At 44.3% G+C, this 16,191-nt stretch overlaps 1 protein-coding gene across 3 annotated transcripts in view; it reads left to right on the forward strand.

Moving 5' to 3' along the window:
* The window catches only part of NEDD4L (NEDD4 like E3 ubiquitin protein ligase), a 231,842-nt gene that overhangs the window by 132,140 nt on the left and 83,511 nt on the right, over positions 1-16,191 (forward strand). The gene's annotated exons all lie outside the window — the stretch shown is intronic.

Genomic DNA, 16,191 nt, shown 5'->3' on the forward strand with positions numbered 1-16,191 from the left:
GGTTCAGATTCTTGAAGGTAATGCCTCTGTGCTAGCAAACACAAATAGAATCACTTCTGTAAATCAGTGATACAGAAGAATAAAATCTAGGAAACTTAAAGTTACAGTAGAATCAATCTGTTAACAGTATCATGTTCTGTCATTTGGGGTAATTGGAATTTGCCCTAGCTCAGTCTGTCTACATGAATGTCACATATCTTGGTGAAAACTATGATAATATCCCTTTAAAAAGAAAAGTGATTATCTTTTCTGTATATATGTTTTAAGAGAACCTGCATGTCTCTGAGTTGTAATTCATGATTTTGATAAGAGTCCAGGGCTATCTGCTGTTGAGTTTATCTCTGGGACCCTGGTTATCTTAACTAGATCCACAGAGACAAAACATGGAGAGATGAGCCAAGCCCAAGTTTGAATCCTGGGTCCATCACTACCTGGATCCTGGCCCTGCTTAGTGGACCGGATGGTATGAGCAGGTCACTGAACTTTTCTAAAGCACAGGTCTCGCATCTTCAAAACGGGGCTAATGATGTTACCTCCCTCAGGGTTATTAGGATGATTAAATGAGATAATGCATATAAAGTGCTTAAAACATGTCCTTAAAGTCTGTCTTTTCCATCTCTCTCCCCTTTTTTCCTTTTCAAAAAATGTCTGTGGACTGGGTGAGTTTACTGGTTCTGATTAGCACACTGCCCTAAGTAATCAAACACTGCCCCACCTGGTCCCTTCCAACAGGCACATGATGACAAATGGAACATTTCTTGGGATACCATTTCACCTTGGATGTCAACCAGGCTTCTAAATTACTTTTTTTTTTTTAAGATTTTTTTTTTGATGTGGACCATTTTAAAGTCTTTATTGAATTTGTTACATTATTGCTTCTGTTGTTTATGTGTTTGGTTTTTTTGGCTGCAAAGCATGTGGGATCTTAGCTCCCTGACCAGGGATCGAACTGGCACTCCCTGCATTGGAAGGTGAAGTCTTAACCACTGGACCGCCAGGGAAGTCCCTAAATTACATTTTATATGACAACGTCTCCCCGTATTTTTGTTCCCTGGGCTTCTTGAATTGCAATGTAGCGTGTTCCTTCCAGTAAAAATCAAAATTAAATAAATAAATGGTTCCGTTGCAGCCTGTGTCTAAGAGTGATTCGTACCGTGACTGCAGATTGGATAGCCATGACAGTTGTCTTCTAAACATTATCTTTAATCAAGTCTCTGGAAGGTGTGCATGTACTTTTGCTTCTAAAATGTGTGTGTGCGCACATGCACCCCCCTCTGTGCGTGATCAGGTTGGAGAAAGCATGTGGCTGGGCACGTTTGGTCTGTTTTGAACAAAGTCATTCTGGAGTTGATCATTCTATTTTATTAATGTTCTTACCTGAATTTTCAGAATAAAAAGATTCCTCCCACACAGAGATGCTGATTGTTCACACAGCATGTGCACCCTGCATGATAAGCGACTGGGGAAGGTGCCACATCAGTGCCTTTGTTCAGTTCCCATTTTTTTGTCCCCTTTGCAGGGAGAGAGGCATAGACTGATATGAAAAGCTGTTAGATTTCTTGACTGCAAGATACCAAGATTTTTTTTTTGACACATTGATGCCTAAAAAGAAGAGCGCAATATGTACTAGTGAATCAAAAACATTTTCCAGTGCCTTTGTATAAATTGGATATATTTTGTTTTCTTTTTGAAAATTTAACTGTAAAGCTAGTCTCCATTACTGTGGCTTTGAAACACCCGAGATTGTTTTCTCTGGGTGGGTAGAGAAAACGTGGACAGCTTTTACAGACAGGGTCTGAAACAGTTATAATTAGGTTATACGTATTTCATAAATACATTGCTTAGAAAAGCAGTCTCCTCACCTCCACCGGCCCCTCTTGGAGATGAATTGGGATAAGGGTGGTGGAGAGCTTAGAAAAGGCTCTCTGGCGTTTATATGATTTTAAGAGTCATAGTTGTAACACTTCTCAGTTTTTCTCAGAATGGCATCCAAAGTAAGGCTCAACTTTGTAATTTATTCTCAAAATGTAATTAAGTGGTCCCTTAATCTGCCACATGTCCCACGAGCTCCTGAAGGAACAGGCAAGGATGAGCTAGCGCCTGGGTAAGACTTTTTTATCCAGCAAAAAAACAAAGGACATAAGAATTGGGGATTATACTGTGAATATAGGCAGCTAAGCCTGCGTGACTCTTCAGAGACTGTACGTCTTGGGTGAGAGTTCAGATCTGGGCTGAGCTACTTACCAGCTGTCTGACGTTGGACAGATTACTTAGCCTTTCCATGCTTTAGTCTGCGTGTCCGTAATGTGCTTGTCAGGAGGATTGAGGGAGGTGAGTTACGTGAAGCACTTAGAATGTGCTGGGCACAGAGTGAGTGTCCCATATGTGCTAATTGTTGTTGTTGGTTTACATCTTCAAAGGAATTGTGTCATGCGCACATTCAGGAGGGTTACTACCCCCAGCTTAGAAGAAGTTTTTGCTGCGCTTTGTACCTGAAAAAATATTTTCAGGTTTAATACTCCCTTCCGTCTATTGGTCCTGATGCAGGCAGGTAACACTCTCTGGGTTCTTTCCATATGAAAGTTACTGCTGGTTCGCACACCACATCTCAGTGTTGCTATTATCAACCCCACTTTGCAGATGAGGAAACTGAGGCTTAGAGAGATTAAGTAACTGCATCAAGTCACCATCAAAATAAGATGCAGGGCTGGGAGTAGAGTGAAAGTCAGAGACAGAGCCACTGCCACCCTCTCTCAGTGCTGCCGTGCACAGATGTCTGGTCCTCAGAGTCATGCCAGAAGGAGAAGAAAGGAATTCAGTCTGTGGAAGTCATGCTTGTAGTTTCTTTGGACATGGTAGTCAAAACAGCCCCTGCTCCACTCAGTGTAATAAACACGATTGAATTCCAGTGTATTTTGGGCTCTGCTGGGTGGGAGGGGCTCCACCATGATGCAGTGTGAGGTTCCAGTGGGCAAGGCTTGTGCTATGTGCCACTCTCTCTACTGTTCTAGGTTTTTCTGTCAGTTTCTAAATTGAAAGTAGGTGCATATTGCTTGATTTACAGATTACTGTAGAAACTTTCAAGTTAATATTTTATCCAAAAATTGTCACTAAGGGCAAGACAGACTGATACAGTAAGTTTCTCTTGTTAAGTTCTGGGACTTGTACACACATAAAGAGCCTTAGAATTACTGTAGTTTATAATGGAGATAATAAGGCATAGAAATCTAAGAATTCTCCTTAGATCCGTGATGAGTTAGGGCCCCAGGTAACTCCTTCAATACTTTTTCCTTTGACGTATGGAGAAAAACTCAAATAAGAAAATAGATGAAAGAATGACAATTTGGGGAATCCCCTGGTGGCGCAGTGGTTAAGAATCCACCTGCCAATGCAGGGGACACGGGTTCGAGCCCTGATCTGGGAAGATCCCACATGCCGCGGAGCAACTAAGCCCGTGTGCCACAACTACTGAGCCTGCGCTCTAGAACCCGTGAGCCACAACTGCTGAGCCCACGTGCCACAGCTGCTGAAGCCCGCGCGCCTAGAGCCCGTGCTCCACAACAAGAGAAGCCACCGCAATGAGAAGCCCACGCACCGCAACAAAGAGTAGCCCCCGCTCGCCGCAACTAGAGAAAGCCCGCGTACAGCAACGAAGACCCAAAGCAGCCAATAATTAATTAATTAATTTAAAAAATAAAAAAGAATGACAGTTTAAAGCTCATTTAAGTGTTTATATCTTACATCTGTTTACCTGAGAGCGTTCAAATTTCTGGGGCCATTGCTGTAGATTGACACCCACTTCAGTGTTCCAGTAATTAATGCTTGGCCCAGGAAGGTGGTCACTAGAAGTTTAATTTTGATGCAGTTGGATGCTCTGATCAATGAGAAGGTTAAGAATTACATGGGAATGTAATTATATTTCTATGTGCCTTTTTTGTATAGACCTCTGTACAGTTTATGGCTATGAACACATAGACCAGCTCATAAAGGCAGTCTCCAATTTGTGACTCTTCCTGGTTTTCTTTCTGGGAAAGGAATACTGTAGAATAACAACGATTTAATTTACTTGTCAGGCATCTCCTTTATCAGTGTCTGGTGCTAGTTTTGCACGTACTGTTTTCACAACTCCAGTTAGCTAAGGAGCTCGCTCAAGGTCAGAGAGAGAGCACCGCTCCCCAGTTCTGCCTGGGTCCCTGCAGTCACTGGTGCAGCCTGTGCTTTTTCAAGCTGGTACCTGCACATCCCAAGGTAAAGTAATGACCTTAGTTTTACTTAAAGATTTTAGTAGGGAAATTTTTACTCTTATTAAAATAAGCCATGGAAATATGATGGAGGGTAATGCAGAGTTCTCATTAACATTTAGGATGACCTAGAACGTTGCCCTGGCCCCAAACCCAGCTCCGGAGGTGACTCACCTCTGCTGTCAGAGTCATTGCCCCCATGCCCTGCCATTCCCTGCAGGTGGCTTACGAAGTGCCCACCAGTGTGCAGTTGGAGGGGTGACAGTGGGATGATGTCGATAGGGGCTCGTCCTGGCCCCATGTTCCCCCAGCTAGTGAGGGATGTTAGCTGAGAAGCTCAGGGTGGAGGTAGAGGGTAATTGAAGCCGCCAGGTGAGTGTTCCTTCAAGCTCCAATTACTTCATAGATGTCCTGAGCCTTTGTAGTCTAGCCTCGGGATCACTGTTTATGATACAGTTTTCTTCAGGATTATAGCTTTAATGTTCCGAACAAGCAACATATATGTAAGTGGATTCTTTTGTGTAACTTCTTAAAAGTTGTTGAATAGCCTCACTGCAGATCATCTTTAAAAGAAAGAAAGAAGTCGTTTCGAAGCTTAGACTAACCTTTTTATGCTTATTTAGTCTTCCTTTGGTCCTTGACATTACATTTCATTTTCAGGTATTTATTTTTTAAGGGATAATTAAGTTTACAACAGTTCATTTCATTTTTAAAGCTCTTGCATGTGGTTTGCCCTCAGGATGGAACAGGGTTTCTCAGACTGTCTGTGCTGAGCTCTTGGCAGTACAAGAAGTTTTCTGATTGAAGACCAGACTGATTGAACCATCAAGTTTCTAAAAATAGCCGTGTGCTTTACAGTTGGCTGGTTATTGGCGGGGATCCTCCCCAACTCCTCCCATTTCTCAACTCTCAAAGTATTCATTAATAGGGCAGCTTAATCACATTCCATAGTAGCTTGCACAAGTCTTCCACACACACTGACGTTTGAGGTGTGTGATGGTTTATGAAACAGGAAGTACAGGTGGTCATTGCCCCATTTTCCAGGTGAGGAACCTAGTGCAGGGAAGGCTTAGTGCCCAAGGTCATGCAGCTAGTTAGTTCCTGAGCCAGAACTAGCACCCAAGGGGCCAGCCTCTGGGATTCTTTTCCCTGGCGCACTTCATGTCCACGCCTGTAATTTAGAACCCGTGCATCTAGGCCGTGTGCTTCTCAAAGGCAGTACCTCCCCTTCCTTTGAGTCATTGGTTCAGGGCATACATTGCAACAAAGGTGGGTTTCAGGGCAAGGACTCAGGGGGAGCAAGAGAGGCATCTGGGGTTCAGCATTTAAGTAAGCACTTAAATCAGCACGAGCAACCCTGCTCTCGGGGCCTCGCTAGCCTCATCCTGGTTCCAGTGCTAGTGGAGTTTACAAATGACATGGATATTCGACCGCTTCTTGCACCGCATGTGGGCATTTGAGTGTTAGTGCCCCGTGATTCTCAGAAAAAGTCACAGCTTTCTTCTCCCAGGTTTGCCTTGTGTTTTGAGACCTTAAGTTGAAGACTTAAGGTTTGGTGCCCGTGATGCTAACTTCCGTCTTCATTGGTTTGATTGTTCAAGACTTTTGACGTGACATGGAAGGGAGTATTGGGGGCATTTTTCTCCCCTGTGATTTTTATCTAAAGTATGCACATATTCTCTCTCTCCCATGTTCCTGGGCCTTCCTGGCTTGGACGCCAGCCCAACTGTATGCTTTCAGTTATAGCTCTTTACAACACGGTTCCTTGTTCTGGAAACGTTTCTGGCCCAGAGCTTCAGTTCCTTCCTGATTAACTGCACAGCTCTTGCTGTTGATCTTAAACACAGCTCACTCAGAGAAGGAGCTCAGCCACCAGTCTCAGCTTCTCAGGGATTTTCCTGGCAGCTATCTAGTGAACTCTGTCCCACTCGCTGTTTTACCCATTAATTAGGAAATAGTCCAGTGCATGAAGCTTTGCTCGCGGGGTGGGGGGAGGGGGAGAGGGAAACCAGCTAGAACTGGTAAGGACGGAACTTTCTTCAAATGAGCGATTAAGCCAGTCACATCCCCCTGTGAGGCATTAGCTAGCCTCTAAGAGAATGTGGTATTGTAGAAACAAATATAAGTGCTGCAGTCAGGGGGACTCTTGTTCAGGTCTCAGCTTTGCCACTTTCGAGGTCCAGAAACTTAACTTACGCTTCCTTCTTCCCTGGTGCTTCGGGGGGTGGGAGTTAAAGAAAAACGAACACCAGATCACGAGAACACTGTTACAGAATTGCCCAAAGATGCCATGAATGCCTTACGGAGTACAGGGAGGGAAGTGGATTAGGACAGCGGTTCTGAACTGGGGGCAGTTTCGTCCCATCCCCAACCCCCACTCCAAGACATTTGACAGTATTTGGAGCTATTTTTGGTTATCATAACTGAGGGGCAGGGGTTGCTTTTGCATGTTGTGGATAAAAGCCGGATGTTTCTAAAACCCTGTAATGCGTAGCATAGACAGTCCCCTGCAACAAAGTATTATCTAGCCCCAAATGCCAGTGGTGCTGAGGGTAAAAAGCCCTGGGTTAGGAATTATGCTTATTGAATCCAATTGTCGCATTTAATACCCAGTGACTGTGCAAAATAAAGTTGTTTCTATCCCCGTTTTACAGATGAGATGATCAACCTTTGGTGGTGATTAAGAAACTTGCTTCTGGCTATTCAGCTGTTTCTAGACAGACACGGAACTTTTAAACTAGGCATATATGCGTCCAAAGCCTATATACCCTTTCTCCCGACCCAGTAGGTAGTGAGCTCCCCGTCACTGATGGTGCTTAAAACTAGGCGGGGTGAGCACCCGCTTGAAGGATGGACAGAGAGAGGAGTCTCAGATATTTTGCACTGAATGACTTTTGAGGTCCCTCCTAAAGACCACATTCTCTGATTCTATTTTGAAATGGGATTTGTCTTTTTAGCCCTGGTATTAGAATGGCAAGCAGATAGCCCTTGGCCATGACCAGTGAAATCTCTGTGCTTTGTCTGTGCACCTGTGAGTCTCATTCCTATTAATATCCCAGCCCTATCAGGCCAGAGGGCTAGGGTTCCAAACAGGGGTGGCCAAAAATCATCCCCCTCCCCCATCTCATCCACATTCCGGGCCCAGGCAGTTATTTTTACCAACACGTGTAAATGGGTCCAGCTAGTTCTCCTCTGGGAGGACAGTAGAGGCACAAAGGAGGGGAGCTCTGGGGTTGGGACGCAGGGAACACGAACTATTTTATACCCTTAGAGGCTGCGATTTAATATTAGTTTGCTAATCAGTATAATTCTGCCAGTTTAACAGGTAGTCACAGTTGCTCTTTCGTGGAGAAGGAAAACCGAGAGGTTTACTCACTGGTTGTCAACCCGGGCCTCAGATAAGCATGAGCTGGAGAGCTTCTAAAACACACCTGGGTCTGGGCCCCTCTACCAGAAATTTAATTGTTTCAGGTGAGGCCTGGGTATAGCAGCGCTTTGAGAGCTTCCCAGGAGATCGTAACATCCAGCCAGGCCAGGAGCCCCTGGTTACCTCCACACTTGAGTCCTGCTGCTTCTGTTCGGAAGAACTGCACTCAGGTACCCGTGGATGTTTATCTGTCCTAAAGAGCCGATAAGGAGGAGGTGTCGGGCCGTTGTTTCCCAGGGTATCCTTTGTAGGTGCCAGAGTGGAAGAGTACCCACACGCTGCTGCTCTTAAATCTGCACCTGCTGGAATCTGAAACTGACATTCCTCTTCGTCCTTCAAATTCCTTATTTTAAATGGTGTAATCTGAAGGTGCATGTAATCATTTGCTTAATTTTTCACAAAGCTTTGAAGGTTTCCTCTCCAGGCTGTTTTTCTCACCAGCGTAGTATGTGGAAAGGAGAAGCCTTTCCTTTTCATGGCTGCAGCCCTGTCCCCTGGAGGAGGAAGCTTTAAATACTTAATGAGTTTTGAGGGAAACTTTTTAATAACAACCCGGTTAATGACCTGACTTGATGATCGATTGTATGCTTTAAACTCTGGTCTCCAAACGTCTTTGCTCAGTAAACCTTATAAAGAATTTTGAAGAACAATTTCTCACACATTTTTTTAAGATGACATCTATAATTTATCAGTAACTTGATAAGTTATTAGTCCAATAGTTGCAAAAGATGTAATTTTTAATGTATTGAGTATTTTGTGTGTGCTTTAAATATATTTCATAACATATCCAGTATTTTGGTTCTTTTTTATCTTGTGATCGCAGATACAGCTCGTTTTATGGAAAATATCTGCCATAAAATTGAATTAACCAAATCAGTCCTTATTGCTAAAAACAAGTCAGCCATATCAGGCTTATTTCCTGTCATTTAAAAATCTGACTTCATTTTTTAAATCAAATAAACAAGAAAATTAGTTGGATGGATGGTAAATATGCAAGACATTGTCATTCCATGAGCCTGTCGTCCAGGGGAAGTAAGAGTCTGTCTCATGTCCCCTCAGCTCGGGAGCTGTGCCTTTTCAAACCGTACCCAGAAAACTGCACCGCCTTTCTCTGGAAAGCGGGAGAAAGGGGGTTGTGATTTAGGAAAGGCGAGGGAGCAGAAGACAGACTCTGTTCTCAGGCAGATCGAGTTTAGGGAAGAGGACCTATGGAAGGGTCTAGGAAATGATTTCTTTAAAACTTCCCATGCCCAAGTTCCCTGGAAAGTCTTTGTTTATCCTCCGGGGTCTGCCTGCTGCAGTTTGAAGAGCTCAGCTTTAAAAGATATTGGGGCAGGGGGAGGGGATTAATCAAAGAATAAGAAGCATTTAGCTCCATTTCATTTCTCTTTCAAACATATACTTCACTCATTTCATTTTTGTATTAATATACAGGCAAGGAAAGAAGGACACATGTAAGAATATGGACAGGACAGACAGTGCTGAGATTATGTTCCATGGCAGTTTACAGATTGCAAGAACTGTATCTGGCAAGTGTCACCTGAGGGCATGTGGAGTTGGGGGCTGCAGCACATCAAACTAGAGTCTTCTGGGGGTAGGGGGAGGCTGTTAATGTTTGTTTTTAAGTCCATGGAGTGTGAAGTTACTCTGTGGTGGTGACAGCATGGACCCTGGAGCCAGCCTGCCTGGGTTCACATTCTGGCTGCTATTTACTAACTCAGTGACCCTGGGCAAGTTTCATAACCTGCTAATAACAGGTTTCTGATACATGATTGGCGAGCTGCACGTAAGCTTATTATTCTTTGCGGTCTTGAAGTTCTTACCAGAGTATGGCTGGATGGAGCTCTCCCCCCAGCAAACTTTGATAGAGTCCATTGGCCAGAGATGTGGTTTCAGCCAAAACACAGCCATTGCAGAAAAAGACTTATCAGGACCTACCTGGGTTGCCAAAGCTCCTCTGAAGAGTCAGTCAGCGTCCTCTTGTAGCTCTAGTACCACTTGTAGCTCGGAGTCGTCACTCATTAAAATTCCAAGAATGATACCATACTGCATTTATGTTACATGTGACCTGTTTTTGCTTGAGGACAATATTCCGCACACCCAAACTACTGTCCAGCCAGACAAGGAGATGGGCTGCTAGTTTCAAATGCCTTGAAGTATGAGGAAGAGCTTTTAGCAGGAAACCTGTTAATGAAATCAAACTATAAAAATGACTCTGAACCCATGGTGTCCTTAGGTGCCCTTTTCCCCATCCTTCGATCATTCTTTTACCCTGCTTTGGTTACTAAACGTGTCTGTCATGAATCATTTCATTCAGATTATTAAAGTCTATTTATTGGTAGCTGAGTTCACAGATAAACAACAGAATCTAGAGGTATCTTTACTTTCTTTTGTTCTTTATACATTTAATCTGTCATTGAAATTGCTTGCAGAAAAATTGATTGTAAAACTTCTCCAGAGAAGAAATGACCCTGCATGAAGATTTCATCCTTCGTAAAGTCATGCCTGCCCTTGACCCCGGACAGAATTAGTCACTTCCCCCACTGTATCCTTGCAGCATTCTATTCATGCCTCTGAGATGTGGCAGTCATGGTCAGTGTCTGTACAGAGCTATCCACCACCTGTGGCTATCGAGCGCTTGAAATGCAGGTGGTCCAAAGCGAGGTGTGCTGTAGGCGAGAAACACACACCAGATTTCAAAGACTTAGCACAAAAATAAGAATGTAAGACACTTTTAGTAATAATCTGTATGTTGATTACATGTTGAAATGAATATTTTGGATATATTGGGCCAACTAAAATATATTATTAGAATTAATTTCGCCTGTTTATTTTTTTTATGGGACTTAGAAATGTTCAAGTTCTAGATGTGGCTCATGTTACATCTCTCTATCTAGTACAGGGCCAGTTAGCTTCTGTCCCTAGGAGGTGAGGGCACCTAGTCTCTGTGCCTTTCAGGCCGGCCACAGTGTAGCATCATCTACCTATGGGTGACCCCCCTGCCTGAAGGAGCCAGTGACCTCAGCAGTGCGGCTCCCATTTTGTGCGTCTGGTTCCCAGATCTCTTTCCCAGTGTTTGCATTCCCGGAGTTTATTGGATCTTAAGTTCAGAGTATCAGGCTTGGCAGAAGGCTGTAATTCCCGTGGTCCTCAGTTGACCCCTGGCCTGGAAGATGCTTACATTTGGAGCGGGGAGAGGACTGGACTGTGCCCTGGAGCTTCCCCCACCCACCCGGAGGGAGGAGGGGGCGTTAAGCACACCTCATCCCCGATGTGGTAGCAGGACACCTGGAGCAGTGGGGACTCCCCTGGAACCTGAAGAGCGCTGGCTTCTCACAGCCCAGTTTGAACGGGTCTAGTTATGCTCCTGGTTAAAGCCTGGCGGCTGCTGCCAAGCTACCATCATCTTTGCCAGCGGGATGGTTCTTTGCTCTGTCTACCCCTTCTGTTTCGTCTTCTGTATTTCAAGCAAAGTGTCCCTTAAAATAGAGGCCTTCATGATCACACATCCAGCCAGCATGGTTTCGTTCCGCCCGCCTACCCAGCGTGATTTTACAGAGCCTGTAACAGTCCTTTGAGTTTGCTCTGACATCTTGTTGACAGGGAGGTCTTATTTGTTGTTAGAAATAACAGCCGGTGTCTCCAGGACACACCTTATCCCGTTTTAGTGAATGGGAGGTTTCAGCCCTAACCTCTAAACTAAATGGCAGAGAGGCTGGCAGAGTGAAAGCTCTTTGTGTTTTGCAAAAAACGTATCTGAATTTTGTTTGGGTTTTGTGTTCTGGCGCTTACCACGTGGATTTTGGTAAGAGCGTGTGCATTCAGAGGATGTCATCACTGGACCTTTTTCTTTACTTTTAGTGGAATTCCACTTGGCTGTTTGATTAAGGTAACTTTGACATTGCGTTTTGAAACAATTCACCTTGAAAAGCCAGAGGCACCAGGTGGTGAGACGCTGGATTATGCGACGGGTGGTGTGGGTGGAGGCCAAACGCATGCTCTCCTTCTGAACCGCAGCAGCTCCGCTGTCAGAGGACAGGCTGGAGTGTATGGACGGAGAAAAAAGAATATTCCTCCGTCCTTTTGTGTGTGATGGTGAAGCCGCCTTCGTGCTCTCTTGAGGAATGAGACAGCACCTAAAACTAAGTGCATCTTGACATCCAGGTGACTCTCCAGACAGTAGACTGTTGAAGAGTCACTATATTTATAACATTTTGTCTAAAAGCTTTTGCAAAAGTTTCTCAAGCCATTCATTATTTAGATAATTCAGAGCGCATGCTTCCAAAGTCACTCTAAAAATAGAACCCGTTTCCCCTGTCTGGTCGGTGCTGGTGCCCGAGTGTGGGCTGCGTGCCTCGCAAGGAAGAAGCATTTACTGGTTTAGCAGCAAAACAAAGGTTATTTTTCTGTCTCTCTGTTTAGAGTTGGGAGATTTACCTTGATTTGTAATACATGAAGATGTAATCATTCCATGTCTTTACTCTTAAATTCTTTGTCTGTGGCTTATGTTCTAATGCCTCTGGTACTTCTCTTCCATTTGTCTTGAGAAATTCTCAATATAATTTTCTTGGAAGTTGCTCCTTAATGCTTTCTAGGACATGGGTAGCACTGGATGGTTATTTGCTGGAGTTAAGTGGCTTTTAAACTCGTGATGGTGGCACGCAAAAAGAAATTAATTTGACATCACAACTTAGTACGCGCACTCACCTGTGTATGTAATTGAAACAAATTCCTCGAAACAGTACCTACTTACATTTCATGTGAGGCGCTAATATTTTTTATTCCATTATATCTAGTTTGTTTTAATGCTTCTTGTGAACTCCTAGTGGGATTGCAACTCACAGTTTAAAAAGCGCTGCTTTAATGTATAGCTTCTATATTACACACGGGTCATTTTACCTTCCAAGAATCGCCCGTCCTTTCTGATATACCTTTCCTAAAGAGCCTTCACGACCCCAGCTTTACGTGCCAGCACCCCTTACTTCTGGTGATGTCCTCCCCACATAGTCCCCCTCCCCCCCCTGCAGCTTTGATGTGAAATGCACAGAGTCCTAGCCTAGCTCTTGCACAGTGACCTCTGCGGTCATCAGTACGTAGTAAGATTCAGATCATATCCTTCGAGTGCAATTCTAACCTAGAGATCAAAGTCTGTGGTGTTTCTTGAATGGATGTGTTCTTTGAGAAATTGCCTCTCGTTTATTTTGTAAGGACAGCTAAGCCTGGTGTCCACTTCAGTGCTGGCATCTCTGGCCCGGTGCACACAGTGAGAACTGCCCGAGGGCTGTGTTCGGGTTTCACTGGAGCTATTGTGATCGTCCCCAGGCTTTGAGGTCCAGTGATATTCACACGTACCTCTCACGTACCTCTCTCCGTGGCCTCTCAAGGGCACACACTTGTCCCTTTCCTTCGGAGGAATGGTCTTGAATGTAGTTAATCGTCATTTGGAACACAAACTCTGAGAGACTGTTTGGTATATTTATTTCACTTTTCCAGTAATGGAATATGGATTTTTGTTTCACCTTATGTGACACATTTCAAGGGCTCCATTTTGCATTGTCATTATGTTGGGAAAATATTTGATGGCTTGTCAGAAGGGAACATTTATAATTGTGTTACTAACCTGCACATTTTCAGCCTTTAGGATAGTGTGACAGGTAATTGAGGTTGAAATTGACAACAGTTACCACTTAAAAGTAAGCACAAGAAATGCCAATATGTACTGTGTGAGTTGAAACTAATTTGGTTTTTTGTAAGCTCTTAGGGTTAACATGATGCCTGATGGAAATAATTTTGTAATGGAAATTATTTAAGTGATTTGATTAATGTATTTTTATAAAATTGGTGCAAGGTGTCATCCTGTGGCAGTGATGACCTAATGGTGCTCTGATGGCCTCAAACCTTGGCTCTCCAGGGCCCGCAGCTAGGGATCCTGCCATATCAGCACACCCAGGTGTCCTTGAAATACTCCAGCTTCTCATTTTGGTGTAAAGGCCACTAGTAGGCCCTCTGGTCCCTCCTAGATCTCCTCTGTGGTATTGAAGACACATTTAATGTTGGTGTAGTGTCACTAACCTAAATATTTTACATCGCTTGAAATGTCTGTACTTTTGGCAACAGTGGGATGTTTTGAAACCTAGATCTCACCAACATGTTCCACTGACTGGTGAATCACTTTTTTAAGCCAATACCTCTTGACCATGTGCTGCTCTATACACTTGATCCCTATTTTATTTTTAAAAGGATTTTATTACAGTCGCCCTTGATGTAAACTAGAAAATAAGAGCCTTCTGTTTACTTTAAGGGTGAGGTTGCTCCGTCTTCGTCTGTTTTAGGAATGTTTTTTCAATGTAATGAGAAAACTTGTTAAGGTACAAGTGAAGCCGCCTAGCTTTGCAGTGAGTACCACTAGGATCCTGTCAACTTCGGAACAGGAGGTTGTGTTAAGGATAACATCCCAGATGGGCGTTTTAGCAGAACCCCCTTCCCCGAAGTCTCATAAACTGTGCTCTCATCAGAGTCCCTTCTCATCCACACTGTTGAGAGCCAGCATCCCGATGAGAAGCCCAAAGCTGGTACACAGCCACGCTTTCCTGCCCATTATTGAGATGGGGGACAGTGTATTAGTTAAGAGCCCAGACTCTGGAACCAGTCTACCCAGCTAGGAACCTCTCTGGTCTCTAGGTTCCCCATCTGTAAAATGGGTGTAATAATGGTGCCCACCTACTACAGCTGCCGTGAGGATTAGATGAGGCCTTGCCACAGCACTTGCTTTGCTACTGTAGCCCTGAGCGGCAGGTGCCTGTCTCTTGGTTCAGATGGTGAACTCATCTGATGGGTTTAGAACTCTAACATCTCCCAAGCAAAACAATATGGGCCCGTGGATGTTTTGTGAATTTTTGTTAAAATGCACTTAGGTTAATGATCGATAGATAGCTATTCAAAGAGAGCAGACTATGAAACGGAGCTTTCAGGTAAGACTGTCTTCTGATGGTTGCATCCCCGTGTCCTGTTCCTTCACCGCATCAGTAACAGTAGCAGGACGGGAGAGGGGACAAGTGGTAGAACCTCACTACTCTCATTAGGTAGACACACAAGTTATGGTCAGGAATCAGACATTTCTGTGTGTGTGTGGTTTTTTGTTTTGTTTTGTTTTGTATTTTGGCTGTGTTGGGTCTTCGTTGCTGCACGTGGGCTTTCTCTAGTTGCGGCAAGCAGCGGCTACTCTTCGTTGTGGTGCGCGGGCTTCTCATTGCGGTGGCTTCTCTCGTTGCAGAGCACAGCCTCTAGGCACGCGGGCTTCGGTAGTTGCAGCATGTGGGCTCTAGAGCTCAGGCTCAGGAGTTGTGGCGCACGGGCTCAGTTGCTCCGCAGCATGTGGGATCTTCCTGGACCAGGGCTCGAGCCCATGTCCCCTGCAATGGGAGGCGGATTCTTAACCACTGCGCTACCAGGGAAGTCCCCATTTCTGTGCTTTTGATAGTGGAATTAACTGACATTTACACTGGCTTTATAGTTAAATCAGACAAATTCAGAATGGGACTGCTCCCTAATTCTTTGGACAGTGAAGATGTCTACTTTCTGGGCCTTGTGCTGACTGCTGCTTGTTAAGATATACAGCATCGGCATCTGACGGCCATGTGCTTGATGGAGTATCCATGGTGGGCTGAGGCAGACATAGCTGAGAAAATAAAAGAAAGCAGAGTCTTGTCAGAAGGATGGGGGCTCTTCTCCTGCTTTGTGCACGCTCAGCCAGTAGTAACTGATTTTTAATTATCCTTCATGTATTGTTTAGAGGACACAGATAGTTTTCTAGTTAATCACATAAAAGGAAATTCGAAGCATGGATCAGATCATTTCAGTAAATCTTATTCACATTTATCTGCTGCTGCTTTTTACACGCAAGAAGAGAATGTTTTCAAGTGTGCTTCAAAAGCGTGTTTTGTAAATTAGAAAATTTCACAGGAAACCAGTAAAGAGTGAAAATAAGAGCCCAGGATTCGGAGTTAGGAGGTCTGGATTGTCTCATGGGCTTTTCCCCAGGCGAGCAGTAGGACAAGTCTGATTATGTCTGAAGAACTTTCCAGCTATAATAGGCATTTTGAATGTGGTAGAAGCAACTGCGTGTTTTTACGGGTAACAGAAGTCGTCGTGTTCCTTCTGGTTCACATCGCAGGTCATCTAAGCATCAGAGGCTCTGACACAAGCCCTCCTACAGCAGGACGTTGTGTCAGCATGACCTACTGGACACCCCGTGGTCCAGACCAGGGACCCCTGACCCTGAGTTATGACTTCCTGTGCTTCCCAGAGTCTGAAAGGGCACCTGTGAGCTTCTCCACGTGCGTTTCATCGAGGTCTGTGTGGGAGATGGAGAGGGCAAGAAGCACAGTGTGTCCAGAAATGTAACCAGTAGCTCATGCATGATCTTGGATTCTGAAGCAGTGTACTTACTAGACTGAAAGTTCAGTGCCATTTTTTAATAAGTAATGTATATGATATATTAATAACTGGACTCTGTACTCTTTC

This window comes from Lipotes vexillifer, unplaced genomic scaffold (assembly GCF_000442215.2).
Source record: "Lipotes vexillifer unplaced genomic scaffold, Lipotes_vexillifer_v1.1 scaffold79, whole genome shotgun sequence".
Taxonomy (NCBI): domain Eukaryota; kingdom Metazoa; phylum Chordata; class Mammalia; order Artiodactyla; family Lipotidae; genus Lipotes; species Lipotes vexillifer.